Here is a 15,570-nt window from a genome sequence, read left to right as displayed (position 1 = left end):
TATTCGAAGAGGAGAGATAGGATGATTCATTCAGAATAGCATTGTTGTAGATAGATAAATATTTTGCATTACTATTTAAGTTTTAGTTCCTAGGTATTATTTTATTCAAACCGTTGGGAACTTGTATATGCGAATTTCGCTTGTGTTTGAGCCGTTTATCCAACTTCGGAGAAACTGTTTCTTTATGCAAATCCTCTTGTCTTTCAAGAGGCATACTTTGCTTGAGGACAAGCAAGAATCTAGTTGGGGAGAGTTGTTAGATGCCCAAAAGTGTTTATTTGAGCTATCATATGTGGGCATCTTTCACTCTTTTACCCTGCTAAAATTGTCAAAGTCACATTTATTTTACATGGAATGCGTACATTGATAAACAAGCTTGGTGTCTTTGATGTGTTTGTTATTGTGCAGGAAAGGCATGAATTAATCGATAATAAAGACACAAGAGAATTGGCAAAGGAACCAAAGCAAAGGAGCATTTCATCTGCCAGCTCGCTAGGCGAGGATGTGGCGAAGCAAAACCTTCGCTAGGCGAGCTCCTGGCGAAAGGCTCCAGTAAATTGGTTAATTAATTCGCTAGGCGAACTGAAGGCGAAGTGGCAGCGAATTCAGTCTGTTTTGGTGAAAAGAGCAGCCAGCACTAGCTCGCTAGGCGAGGCTCTAGCGAGTCCCCAGCGAGCATTCCAGTAGCAAAACCTCTCAACCTCGCTGGGGCGAAGGTTGAAGCGAGTTCTTCGCTAGGCGAAGGTCTGTTCGCTAGGCGAACATGACAGTTCCACAGGCCCAGTTTGAAGGTAAGAAAAACAAGAAAGGGGGGGTTTGAATTGTTTGAAAAATAAGCGCTTTTGCAAAATGAAATCACACAATGATTTTATACTGGTTCGCTTATAACACAAAGCTACTCCAGTCCACCCGGCCAAGGTGATTTCGCCTTCAACAAGGACTTAATCCACTAATCTTGAAAGATTACAAACAACCCCTAAGAGAGAAGAAAATCTCTTAGTCCTCTCAAGTCTACAGACTACAAAGAGTCACTTGAGGAAATCAAATAAAAATTAGATACAAGATGTGTAATCTAGAGTGCTTCTAAGAAAGCAAATATTACAAACTTAAGAACAAATTTTTTCACTTGATAAGCAAAAGCTTAGTGAAATTCTTTGAAGAACAAAGATGTTTTTCTTGAGCGTGATATAATTTCAGTATAGTTTTGGCTAGTGATTTCTTTTTTTTTTTTTTTACTGAATGAGATTTCTTCTCTATTTATAGGAGTTGAAGTAGAGTTGAAGTAGCGCTGAATCTGTTGGATATTGAGATGTAGTTACGCCATTCCATTAATAGCTTCTGCAGTAGACTTTTTCTCTTAGAAGTGACTACTTACCACAATTAGTATTTTCTCTCTTGGAAGTGGAGATTAACGTCTCTTTCTAATTGAGGAAATCCATTTGCAGAACTTTAACTTGGCTTAAACGTTACTTCATCATGATTAACAATTCTGATTAGAGTCTTTGTGTATCTGGAAAATCTTGCTTCTGATGTTATCTTTTGAAAGTTCAGATGGTGCTGAATAACTTCAGAATTTACAGAAGGCATTTGTTCAGAGTCAGAGCTTCTAGACTTTACTTCATGTTCAGATGCTTCTGATACTTTGCAGTTTTGTCCAGAGTCAGAGCTTCTTGAAACGAGATTCCACTTTAGATGCTTCTGATACTTGAGATTTTGCATCTGATCTTGTTTTGCATCTGATGACATTATCAGATTTGTTTCTTCTTTCTTTAGAACCCTGCACACTTAGAAACTTTTCGTTAGGGTGCCATTTTTGGTTTCATCCTTTGTTATCATCAAAATCATGGAGTCTGTTGTAGAACACTTTTTGTTCTTACAATCTCCCCCTTTTTGATGATGACAAAACAAATAAAATTATCAGATGAAACATGAAAAATATTAGATCAGATAGACAAAAACTCCCCCTGAGTTAGCGCTAGGGAGTTCAGAAGTTCTTACCAGAGCTTTCCAAGCAATAAGATTTCTGAAAACTTTCTGCAATTTCTTAATTTTAATGTTAGAGTTATTTAATCAGAGCTATTATTTAATCAGAGCTATTTATATCAGAACTATTTCTATAATTGTTGCAGAATGCTTAAGGTTTTAGACATAATTTTCATCAGAGCTATTTAATAATTTCTCCCCCTTTTTGGCATAATCAAAAAGGCATAAAAAATAAAAAGAATAATAAAGAGAAAAACACTTCATTAAAAAGCACAAGGCAAACAGCAGTCAAAACATCAGATTCAACAGAATATCAGAGCTAAAAAAGAAGACAGAAGCAAAAACATTAGGCAAGCAAACAAAATAAATCCTAAGTGCCTAAGGGTTTGGAGGTTGAGGAAGTCTCTGAAGCAACATGGCAAACATGTTCTGGATGTTTTCATTCAGAGCATCTTGCTTGTCCATCCTGGCACGAAGCTCATTCTGATCTTTCTTTATCTCTTGCTGATCTTGCTTGATCTCTTTCAGAGTGTTAAGAATCAGAGGGATCGCAGAGGAAGACTCCCCCTGAATCAGAGCTTGCTGAGCTTCAGCTTCAGCAGCAGCTTGGGCTTCTGCATCTGCCTTAGCCTTGGCTTCAGCTTCCTGAATCCTTAGAAGTTCTGCTTCCTTTGCCAGGCGTTCTTCTTCCAACCTCTTTGCTTCTTCTTCAGCTTCCCTAGCCAATCTTTCCTCCTCTAATCTTTTGGCCTCAGCTTCTCTAGCCAGTCTCTCTTGGAGTCTTTCCTCAGAGTCTCTGATGTAGCCATTTCTGACTTGTTCAGAGATACTCTTCAGCCTATAAGACTCAGAGGTCATCCAACTAATGACTCTGTTCCAGTGTGTCCTAACAGATTTAGGATCATCACTAACTTCAGAGTTTTTAGCCAGAGACTTGATCTTCTGGACTGAAGCTTCTGCAACCTGTATAATGGCCTCCTCAAGGGTAGGTATGGTAAGTTCAGGTTCAGGTTCAGGTGAATGAGGTGGAGAGTTTTGAGGGCTGAGATTTAGAGGTTGAGGTTCAGTTTGTTGAGGTTCAGATTCTGCTTGAAGTTCAGAATCTGCGTCTGGTTGAAGACTGGGGGATGAAGCATATAGTGGATTTAGGTCTAATGGGTCAGAGTCTGGTCCAGGTACAGCGGGAATAATTGGTGGAGTGATATTAGAGGTGAAGGGATCAGATGGTTGAGTTTCAGAGGGTAAGGTTGTTGTTTGTTGTGGTGGAAGTGAAGTTTGGAGGGGAGAGGTTACTTCAGATTGTCTTGAGGGTTGTGGAGCGAAATTTTTAGCATAAATTTCAGCTATTGTTGGGGAGTTAGGGTCAGAGTGTTCTTGGTCAGAGGACTCTTGTTCAGAGAACTCTTGGTCAGAAGAAGGGGAAAGGTAAGGGGGTGATTCATATTCAGAGGATGAGGAAGAGCTGTGGTGATATAGTTGATTAGGGTCAGAGGTTGTTGTGAAATTACGAGCAATTTTTAGAACAGGTGGAGGTTGAGAGGTTCTGGTGATTGAAGGTGGTATTTCAGCGGTGGTATATATTGGTTGAGAGGAGAGAGGGTTAGAGGAAGCCATTATAGATGCAGAGGAGACAGGAGGAATAGACTTACCAGAAGAGACATTCAGAGGTGCTGAAGCTTTGGTGCCAGAGGTTTCTCCAAGTCTGGCTTTCTTTGCCTTCCTTGCTTCCTCAACTATCTTCTTCTCAGAAAGACCTCTTTTGTATCTGACCAAATCTTCTACAGAGTCCAGACAGTCTTCAAGGCGGAAATCAGAAATATCAATGCCTTCATCCAGACGATCCTGAAGGTAGATAGCAATGGCATCTCTGGGTTCATTCTTGAAGAACCTTTCAAGGCCATGAGGCATCTTCCTCTGATCCTTCAGAGCTTCCCAGGTCACATCCATAGTGGGCTTGACTCTGATGTCTTTGATGATTCCCATACTCCTCAGATTTTTGGCATTCAGAGGCTTTCCAACGTCAATTGCCAGATCATCCATACATCTGGTCTTCTCCAGAGCATCTACCAGCCCATGCTCAATGAAGATGTCAGAGAGCAATCTACCCAGAGGAATGTAGGATCTGGGCTTCATGTTATTCCTGGTTTCTCTGACTGAATCCCTCAGATATCTGAAGAGGAGAACAGGGAGGTTGATCGGGATACCCTTCTGAATACAGTAGAGGATGCATTTCTGATCAGCATTTATGTAATCTGAAGAGTTGGAGGCTGGACGATGATGGATTGTTCCCAGAATAATCTTCAGCCAAACTCGGAGGTTCTGATGAAGCTCCTTGTTCTTAGATGGGTTTCCTTCAACATTTGCTTTGAAGATTGTAGGGTTAATGACTTCTGTGATGCGCTTGGACCTTGGAGGAATGTTGTAAATCCTTTTACCTCCAGCTTTCTCCATGTTTAGCAAGGAAGCAATTGATGCTTCAGTGATGACAATCTTCACACCCAGAACAAACGAGACAATGAACTGGTCATCAGCATCTGCACATCTCCAGAATTCCTTCACCAGAAGAGGATAGATTGGACCATAAAGCCTGTCGAAGTAGGTTTCCCAACCTTGCTTGCGAAGATCTTCAGTAAGATCAACACCGTTTCTTCTTAAATTCTCAAAATCTACCAGCGATTCACACAGTACATCTAAACCTTCAAAGGGAGTTGAAAGGTTTATGTGTTGTTCACGTTCAAGAATGTGAGGTTCTTTGTAGACTGGGGTCGTGGTAACGTCTATAACCATGGGTGTTTGAGTGTTTGAGGTTTGGGGATTAGAAGCGGCTTCCATTTGTTGGGAGAAGTTAAAAACTTCTTGCTCTTGAGGATTCATGGAGAAAATTGATGAAGAAGATGAAGAACTGAGAAGGTTGCAGAGAAAACTTCGAGAGAGGGTTTAGGGTTTAAGAGTGAGTGAAGAGTGATAAGTGTGTGAAATGTGAGAAAAGTGTTTATATACCTAAGGGTAAAAACACATGCAAAACGACACATTTAATTGCGTTGGAACAGAACACAAGATTTGCACGCTAGGGGGGAAAAATGATTATAGCTAATAAATGAATGTCTAATCCCAACAGTAAGCACACTGCTCGAGGAGATTTCAAGCGTTCTGACCTTTGATTTCTTTTGACAGCTGTCTAGAAGTTCTAGGGTTAGACGCATGTTCCCCACGTGTTGATGTATCTGATCTTCAGGAATACCAAAGGATTTCTGAAGATTTCTAACTCAGATATCTTCTTAACTTGGTAGAAGTATTAGAGTCAGAGGCAGAAGTGTATTTGTTTTTATCAGAGTCTCATTTTACATGTTCAGAGCCATATTTTACTCAGGGCAATTTTTAATGTTCAGATTTTCTAAGATGAAAAGAAATCTATCTTCAGCTAGAGGCTTAGTAAAGATATCTGCCCATTGATGTTCTGTATCAATGAACTTCAGCGTTACTATTCCTTTCTGAACATAGTCTCTAATAAAATGATGTTTAATTTCTATGTGTTTGGCTCTGGAATGTAAAATAGGATTCTTACTCAAACAAATAGCAGCAGTATTATCACAAAAGATAGGAATGTTACTCTCAAAGATTTGTAGATCTTCTAGCTGATGTTTCATCCAGAGCATCTGAGTTGTGCACAGTGATGCTGAGATGTATTCTGCTTCTGCAGTTGATAGAGCGATAGTTGACTGTCTTTTGCTAGCCCAGGAGATTAGATTGTTTCCCAGAAGCTGGCAATTTCCAGATGTGCTTTTTCGTTCTATTCTATCTCCTGCATAATCTGCATCACAATAACCAGAAAGCCTATACTCTGATGTTTTCTCATACATCAGGCCCAGGTTAGGAGTTCCTTTCAGATACTTAAGAATTCTCTTAACAGCTGTTAAATGAGATTCTCTAGGATCTGATTGGAATCTGGCACAAAGACAAACGCTAAAGAGAATATCAGGACGAGTAGCAGTCAGATAGAGAAGAGAGCCTATCATACCTCGATAGAGCTTCTGACAAACCTTGTTGCTTACCTCTTCCTTTTCCAGAATGCAAGTTGGGTGCATAGGAGTTTTTGCAGAGTTGCATTCAGACATATCAAACTTCTTCAGAACGTCTTTAATGTACTTGCTTTGATGAATGTATGTGACTTCTGGAGTTTGATTGATTTGAATTCCCAGAAAGAACTTTAGTTCTTGCATTAAACTCATTTCAAATTCTGCCTGCATTAACTTAGAAAATTCTTGGCAAACAGAGATATTAGCAGAACCAAAAATAATATCATCAACATAAATTTGGCATATCATGAGATCATTATTAAGGTTTTTACAGAAGAGTGTAGAATCAACTTTCCCTCTGATAAAATTTTGTTCCAGAAGAAAATTGCTCAGACGTTCATACCAAGCTCTGGGAGCTTGTTTAAGTCCATATAAAGATTTCTTAAGTTTGAAAACATGTTCTGGAAAGTTTGAATTTTCAAAGCCAGGAGGTTGATTAACATACACTTCTTCTGAAATATAACCATTAAGAAATGCACTCTTGACATCCATTTGGTATAATTTGATAGAATGATTAATAGCAAAAGATACAAGAAGACGAATAGATTCTAACCTCGCGACTGGAGCAAAAGTTTCATTATAATCAATACCTTCTTGTTGACTATAACCTTGAGCTACCAGTCGTGCTTTGTTTCTGACAACTTCTCCTTTCTCGTTCAGTTTGTTTCTGAAAACCCATCTGGTTCCAATGACATGAGTGCCTCTGGGTTTTGGAACGAGATCCCAGACATCATTCTTGGAGAATTGATCTAACTCTTCTTGCATAGCTGCCACCCAATCGTTATCTTGAAGAGCTTCATCACAGGACGTAGGCTCAATCAGAGACACTAGTCCCAGAGGAATATCTTCAGAAGTTCTGAAGGTAGATCTGGTTCTAACAGGTTCATCTTTGTTTCCCAAAATCAAATCTTCAGATACGTTGCTACGACTCTTGACTTTCCTTGGAATTTCTGGAGATTTAATTTCTTCAGAGTCTGGAGTGACAGTTGCTTCTGGAGTTTTCTCAGATTCTACCAGAGTGATCTCTAAATCTGCAAACTTTTCAACTAGCTTTGACTTTTCAGGGTCAAGCTTATCATCAAATCTAACATGAATTGATTCCTCCACAATTTTGGTTTCTGTGTTGTATACTCTGTAGCCTTTAGAGCGTTCTGAGTATCCTAACATAATACCTTTCTGTGCTTTGGAATCAAACTTGTTCAGATGTTCTTTAGTATTTAATATAAAGCAAATGCATCCAAAAGGATGAAAATATGAAATGTTGGGTTTTCTTCCCTTACACAGTTCATAGGGAGTCTTATCCAGAATAGGTCTAATAGAGATTCTATTCTGAATGTAACACGCTGTATTTACAGCTTCTGCCCAAAAGTGCTTTGCTACATTTGTTTCATTGATCATGGTTCTGGCCATTTCTTGGAGTGTCCTATTCTTCCTCTCTACAACTCCATTTTGTTGTGGAGTTCTAGGGCAGGAGAAATCATGGGATATTCCATTAGAATCAAATAATTCTTCAAAATCTTTATTTTCAAATTCTCCACCATGATCACTTCTGACTCTAACAATTTTAGAGTCAAATTCTTTTTGCACTTTAGAACAGAAACTGGTGAATACAGAGTGAGACTCACTCTTGTGCCTTAGGAATTTTACCCATGTCCAGCGGCTGTAATCATCAACGATTACAAGTCCATACTTCTTTCCATTGACTGATGCTGTTTTCACAGGACCAAATAAGTCAATGTGAAGAAGCTCCAGAGGCTTGGAGGTAGAAACAACATTTTTCTTTTTAAAAGATGTTTTTGAAAACTTTCCTTTCTGACAAGCTTCACACAGAGCATCTGAAGAAAACTTCAGTTTAGGTAAGCCTCTGACTAACTCAAGTTTAGTTAGCTGAGAAAGTTTTCTCATGCTAATGTGGCCTAAGCGTCTATGCCATACCCATTGCTCTTTGTGAACTGACATTAAACATTTAACATTTTGATCTTTTAAATCAGAAAGATTTATTTTATAAATGTTGTTTTTCCTCTTGCCTGTGAAAAGGACAGAGCCATCGTTCTGACTAATGGCTTTACACGTTTTTTGATTAAAGATTACATCATAACCGTTATCACTTAATTGACTTATGGATAACAAGTTATGCATTAATCCTTCTACATAAAGAACATCAGATATAGAGGGAAGAGTACCGTTACCAATAGTTCCGGAGCCTCTGATCCTTCCTTTCTGATCTCCTCCAAAGCCTACGAAGCCAGCGTCTTTAAGTTCCAGGCTTTGGAACATAGACTTTCTTCCCGTCATATGTCGCGAGCATCCAGAGTCCAGGTACCATGACTGGTGTCTGAACTTTGCTGCATAGGATATCTGCAACATAGATAATCTTATCTTTCGGTACCCAGAATCTCTTGGGTCCTTTCAGATTAGTTTTCCCAGAGTTTCTTACAACTTTGGGTCTTCTAGCATTTTTAAATTTGTGTTCTTGTGTGTGTGTATAGTGGTATGAAAAAGGTGATTTAATTTGGTTACTGGTAGAAGTTTTATCAGAATCAGAATCATACCCAATTCCCCTTTTATTATTCTGACTTACTCCATAAATCATGGATGCCATAATACTCCTATCTATTCCACTCTTCAGAAACTTCTGAAAGGCTTCTTCATATTTATAAATAATTTCATTTGAAGTTTGTGGTGCTTGAGACAACGCTTCTTCTAATTTTAAGCTTTTTGTTTTAGCTCCATCTCTTTCTAACGTTAAAGATTTGATTGTATCTTCATGTGCTAGAATTGTTGTCTCAAGTTCACTACATTCTTCAGATTTTGCTTTAAGAAGGCCTTTAATGCTTTTAACTTTTTGTTTTAATTTCTGAAGAGAGGTAAGAGTTTCTGATAAACATGATTCTAAGTCAGATCTAGAAAGTTCAGAAAATACCTCTTCAGATTCTTCATCTGAGCTGCTGGATGTGGTAGCCATAAATGCTACGTTGGCTTGTTCATCAGAGTCAGATTCTGATGATCCTGATTCACTATCGTCCCAGGTGGCCATTAATCCCTTCTTTGTTCTGAAGGCATTTTTCTTGAAGCTTTCTTTCTTAGAGTTATCTTTCTTCAGTTTGGGGCATTCATTTCTATAATGACCTGTTTCTTTACATTCAAAACAGGTAATATCTTTATTAGGTTTACCTTTTGAAGTTGACTCTGATCTATCCCCTCTGGGTCTTGATCTTCTGAAGTTGTTGTTGTTCCTTCTTTTCCAGAGTTGCTTAACTCTTCTGGTTAGTAAGGACAGTTCTTCTTCATCATCAGAGTCTTCAGGTTCAGAGTCGTCAGTATCTGCAGTTTCTGCCTGGAGAGCTTTGGTTCTGTCTGACTTCCGTCTTTCAGGTCTGGACTTCAGCGCCACTGACTTGTTCCTTTTCTGAGGCTCATCCTCCTCTAGTTCTATCTCATGGCTTCTGAGAGAACTAACAAGTTCTTCAAGGCTGATATTGTTCAGATCCTTTGATAACTTCAGAGCAGTAACCATTGGTCTCCATTTCTTTGGCAGACTTCTGACTATCTTCTTAACATGATCTGCGGTCGTGTATCCTTTGTCTAGCACTTTAAGACCTGCAATAAGAGTTTGGAATCTGGAAAACATAGCTTCTATAGCTTCGTCATCTTCCATCTTGAAGGCTTCATATTTCTGGATCAACGCCAGAGCCTTCGTCTCCTTGACTTGGGAGTTTCCTTCATGGGTCATCTTCAGAGAGTCAAGTATATCTTTAGCCGTCTCTCTGTTGGTGATCTTTTCGTATTCGTTGTATGATATAGCATTTAGAAGTATTGTTCTGGCCTTGTGATGATTTTTGAACTCACGTTTCTGATCTTCTGACATTTTGCTTCTGGGAACTTCAGCTCCATTTAAGGTTGGAGGTTTGTATCCATCTGTGACAATGTCCCAGAGGTCAGCATCATAACCCAGAAAGAAACTTTCGATTCTATCTTTCCAGTAATCAAACTTTTCTCCATCAAAAACAGGAGGCTTGGCATTGTAAGAATCTTTCTCATTTGAGTGGGCCATTTGTTTTTCTCGCACTGGATCTCTCTACACGGTTAAGTGTTTGATTTGAAAATCAATAACAGAGCCGGAGCTCTGATACCAATTGAAGGTAAGAAAAACAAGAAAGGGGGGGTTTGAATTGTTTGAAAAATAAGCGCTTTTGCAAAATGAAATCACACAATGATTTTATACTGGTTCGCTTATAACACAAAGCTACTCCAGTCCACCCGGCCAAGGTGATTTCGCCTTCAACAAGGACTTAATCCACTAATCTTGAAAGATTACAAACAACCCCTAAGAGAGAAGAAAATCTCTTAGTCCTCTCAAGTCTACAGACTACAAAGAGTCACTTGAGGAAATCAAATAAAAATTAGATACAAGATGTGTAATCTAGAGTGCTTCTAAGAAAGCAAATATTACAAACTTAAGAACAAATTTTTCACTTGATAAGCAAAAGCTTAGTGAAATTCTTTGAAGAACAAAGATGTTTTTCTTGAGCGTGATATAATTTCAGTATAGTTTTGGCTAGTGATTTCTTTTTTTTTTTTTTTTACTGAATGAGATTTCTTCTCTATTTATAGGAGTTGAAGTAGAGTTGAAGTAGCGTTGAATCTGTTGGATATTGAGATGTAGTTACGCCATTCCATTAATAGCTTCTGCAGTAGACTTTTTCTCTTAGAAGTGACTACTTACCACAATTAGTATTTTCTCTCTTGGAAGTGGAGATTAACGTCTCTTTCTAATTGAGGAAATCCATTTGCAGAACTTTAACTTGGCTTAAACGTTACTTCATCATGATTAACAATTCTGATTAGAGTCTTTGTGTATCTGGAAAATCTTGCTTCTGATGTTATCTTTTGAAAGTTCAGATGGTGCTGAATAACTTCAGAATTTACAGAAGGCATTTGTTCAGAGTCAGAGCTTCTAGACTTTACTTCATGTTCAGATGCTTCTGATACTTTGCAGTTTTGTCCAGAGTCAGAGCTTCTTGAAACGAGATTCCACTTTAGATGCTTCTGATACTTGAGATTTTGCATCTGATCTTGTTTTGCATCTGATGACATTATCAGATTTGTTTCTTCTTTCTTTAGAACCCTGCACACTTAGAAACTTTTCGTTAGGGTGCCATTTTTGGTTTCATCCTTTGTTATCATCAAAATCATGGAGTCTGTTGTAGAACACTTTTTGTTCTTACACAGTTTTCTCTGGGCGCAGGGGCATTTTGTGCCCACTTTTGGCCTTCGCTAGGCGAGCCATCTGCTCGCCTAGCGAACGTGACAGTTCTGCACTTGTCTATAAGTAGCAGGTGCCACTTTTTGTGCCCATACCACTTTTTACCAACTTTTCCATTTTTTGTACTTTCTCTTAGATATTTTACAGCATTGTTTGGAGGGATTTTTGATGCCCTAATTTCATTTCTCTTCATCTAGCAACCATCTTCCACAAAAAGAAGGTGGATTCCCATCCAACTTCGATCATTCGACTTGGATGTTGATCAACCCTCTTTTCTTACTTGCCGACCAAGCTACCATGAAAATGAGTAGCTAAGTCTCCATTTGTCAAGGTTAGATGTAGGTGATTTCCAAGCTTTGTGTGTAAATGTAAGGATCCTCATTTGTAAACTCTTTAACGGTAAATATATGATGAAAACTTTGTTTCTATTTAAAACTCTTTGTGTTGGTATTTGATCGAGAGATGTTTACCGATTCTTGACCTAGGTTTTCATCCAAACTTGTTTGTTAGCTAGAGATAGTAACGAATGATTTTGTTCACCATAAGGTTGAACCAAAACGTTGTCTTTTTGATAGATTGTGTTCGAGAGAAACAATGGATCAAAATGACAAAACTCACAATGGGTGTTCGAGAGAAACGCATTGAGAGGACTTTGTGAAATTATTTATCATCTAAAGGAGTTTATAATATTGTTGACCGTGCAAAAACATGCAAAGCAAATGTAATCATTGAAACCTAACTCTGACAATATTTCTCATATTAATCAAAACATAACTCTTACCGCAATTAATTACTTTGTATGCAAGATAACTTGATTAAAACCAAAACCCTAGTGTTACATTAAGTTAAGATTAATTCAACCATTGAACGGCAGTGATATCTTACAATCTCTGTGGATACGATAACAAAACCCGACACTTAAAAACTGTCTCAACAGGTTCCCCTTTAAGGATAAACCTAATAACATTCTGTTGGAAGGTATGTTCTTTCAAGAGGGTAAAGATCCCCAGAATCTGAAGGATAGGATGGTCCGCGCCTGGCGCAAAGTTCATAGGAAGGGAAGGAAGGAGCTTGGTCCAAAGAATTGCATTGCTTTGGAACCCTACACCACTTGGGTGAGGAAGAGAGCTCTTGAGTACCGCATGCCATATGATTATCCGAGACCTACCCCCATGGTTATGCATGGGCCTTCAACCCTCCCTAACCAAGGAGTACAGGAGTTGAGAGATGAAGATCGGTCGCGTGCTTGAGTTCGTGAGTGAGAGGAACTTCTTCAGAAGCTCAAAGATAAGGATGCAGTGATAGAGTTTCTAGAGCATCAGGTTATTGATGAACCTGATGATGTGGTTACTGCTCTTCTTCCTCAGTCATTTCGATTCTGGAAGAGGAAGTATGATCGGCTTGCTAAGGAGAAGGCCGACATGGAAGCAGCTTATGAGAGAGAGGTGAAGAGGCTTAGTGCAGCTTATCTTCTGATTTCGAGGGCTTTGGACGATTGTTTCTAGGGCTCCATAGGATGTTTATTCTCCTTTTCTCTTGTATTGCATTTGGTTACCAAAACTGTACTACTTCATTGGTGTAAAATTTTTTCCAAATATTATTGCTATGAATATTCCATATATGTCTTAATAGATCAACATTTTCAAATATTTGCAAATAGATCTCTATAAAGTTCCTCTGAATTAAAAACAAACCATATGCACAAACATTGCATGCATCATATGCATAAACAGGTTTTTGTTCAGAGCTCTTGATCAGCGGTCTAACTCTTTGCTCTTCATTTATTTTGAAGACAAGCTGACGCGCCGGTATAACACAAGAGCCAATCATCCAAGGATAATGGAGCATTTAGAGCAAGAGAATCGGGAATTGAAAGAAGAGATTGCTAGGCTGACTGCCATGATGGAGTCAGTGCTGGCCGCCCAGAGCCAAGCTTCGCCCACTCCTGCAACTCCTCCCCAGAGGACTGTCATTTCTGAGGTAGCAACCTCTAATGTGCCTGCTGCAACAGCCCACTTTGCTCCATCTATGCAAGCCGGGTTCCCGTGGGAAATGCCTGCTAATTTTGTGCCTGAGGGTTTTGCTCCTACTCTCGCTTTTTTGCCGGCATCTAGCCCGATCCTTTCTATGCCACCTCCCATTGTACACACCTTGCCCCGAGTTAAAGACACCATCTACCACTCCGAGCCGTCTGAGGGTCCGGACGTTTATGAAAAGATGGATGAAATGAAAGACCAATTCCTTAAGCTCGCAAGGAACTGAAAACTCTGAGGGGTAAAGACCTCTTTGGTAAAAGTGTTGCTGAGTTGTGCCTAGTGCCCAACGTGAAGATCCTTGTTAAATTTAAAGTACCTGACTTTGAGAAGTATAAGGGAAACATATGCCCGCTCAGCCATCTTGTGATGTATGCTCGTAAGATGTCAACACAAACAGATAATGATCAACTGCTTATCCACTACTTTCAAGACAGCTTGTCAGGCGCTGCGCTCCGGTGGTACATGGGGCTGGAGAGTGCGAATATCCTCTCTTTCAACGATCTTGGCAAGGCCTTCGTCAAGCAATACAAATATAATGTGGATATGGCTCCTGATAGGGACCAGTTGAGGGTGATGTCGCAGAAGGACAAAGAGACCTTCAAGGAGTATGCCCAAAGATGACGCGAGTTGGCAGCTCAGATAGTGCCACCCCTGGAAGAGAAAGAGATGACACAAATATTTTTGAAGACTTTGAGCTCTTTCTATTATGAAAGAATGATCGCTAGTGCTCCCTCAGACTTCACCGAAATGGTGAATATGGGAATGAGATTAGAAGAAGGGGTCCGTGAGGGACGTTTGTCTAGGGATGACAGCTCTTCAGCAAAGAGATATGGGGGCTTTTCTAAGAAGAAGGAGGGAGAGACACATGATGTGTCCTCTCACACTAAAAGAAGGCCCTTTGTAAAGAGGAAGAACGTGCGTCCTGCCGTTAACCAACACCAGGTGGCTCATATAGCACCTGCCTTTAGAGAAGTTCACCATCAACAACAACAACAACAAAATCATCCACAACAACAGGCCTACCAGCCTCGAAACAACAATAACACCAGCATCAGCAACTACGAGAGGAAGAGGGTCACTTTTGATCCGATTCCGATGACATACACTGAGCTCTATCCTTCCTTGATTGATAGGAAGTTGATCATTCCACGATACCCTCTCACTGTACCAACCAACCCTCAGTGGTGGTATAAGCCTGAACTACATTGTGTATATCATTCTGGTGCTCCCGGACATGACGTGGAAAATTGTTACCCGCTGAAGACCTTGTGAGAAGTGGTATATTGTTTTTTAAGGATGTAGGTCTTAATGTTAAGAAGAACCCATTGCCCGAGCATGGAAAAGCTGCTGTTAACATGGTCCAGGGATGCCCTGGCAAATATAAAGTCCTGTATGTTAATGACATAAGGCAATCTTTGGTCGAGATACACAAGCTGTTGTGTGAACACAACCATTATGAGCATGACCATGATAGGTACCAGGTGTGCACTATTAATGAGAGAGGATGCCAATAAGTTAGAAAGGACATCCAAGAGATGTTGGATCAGGGAATGATCGAGATACTTCAGAATCGAGATGAGGATGAAGTTGATGTTATTTCCCCTGTATTTAGAATTCCAGAGCCTGTTGTCGTCAAATATGATGGCAGCAAGAAGAAGGTATCTCCAACTTTTGTAATTAAGCCAGCGGGTCCTATCCCGTATTCATCAGACAAAGCCGTTCCCTACAAGTATAATGCAGTTATGTTAGAAGATGGAAAGGAGGTGTCGTTGCCCTCAACTTCCGTAGTGAGTATTTCTGACGTCAGTGGTGTGACCCGTAGTGGTCGTGTTTTCTCGGCGCAGCCGAAACCCCATGAAGATGTCATGAAAAGAACTGTTGCTAATTCTGCCGGTCCCGTAGGGACTTCTTCTTCAAATAATCCTGTTGTGAAGGGCGTTGACCCTGTTGTTGTCAAGAATAATAGTACTCTAGTCCTGGTTGGCCAGTCTGGCACTTTGAAAGAGGATAGTGATGAGATGCTAAGGCTCATCAAGAGGAGTGAATACAATGTTATTGATCAACTGCTACAAACTCCATCAAAGATATATGTGTTATCTTTGTTGATGAATTCTGAGCCACACCGCGAAGCTTTGTAGAGGGTGTTGGACGTGGCATACGCGAACCACGATGTCACAATCGAGCAGTTTGACAGCATTGTTGCAAACAT

This window comes from Lathyrus oleraceus, chromosome 6, assembly GCF_024323335.1.
Source record: "Lathyrus oleraceus cultivar Zhongwan6 chromosome 6, CAAS_Psat_ZW6_1.0, whole genome shotgun sequence".
Taxonomy (NCBI): Eukaryota; Viridiplantae; Streptophyta; class Magnoliopsida; order Fabales; family Fabaceae; genus Lathyrus; species Lathyrus oleraceus.
Note: the sequence above shows the minus strand (reverse complement) of the source record.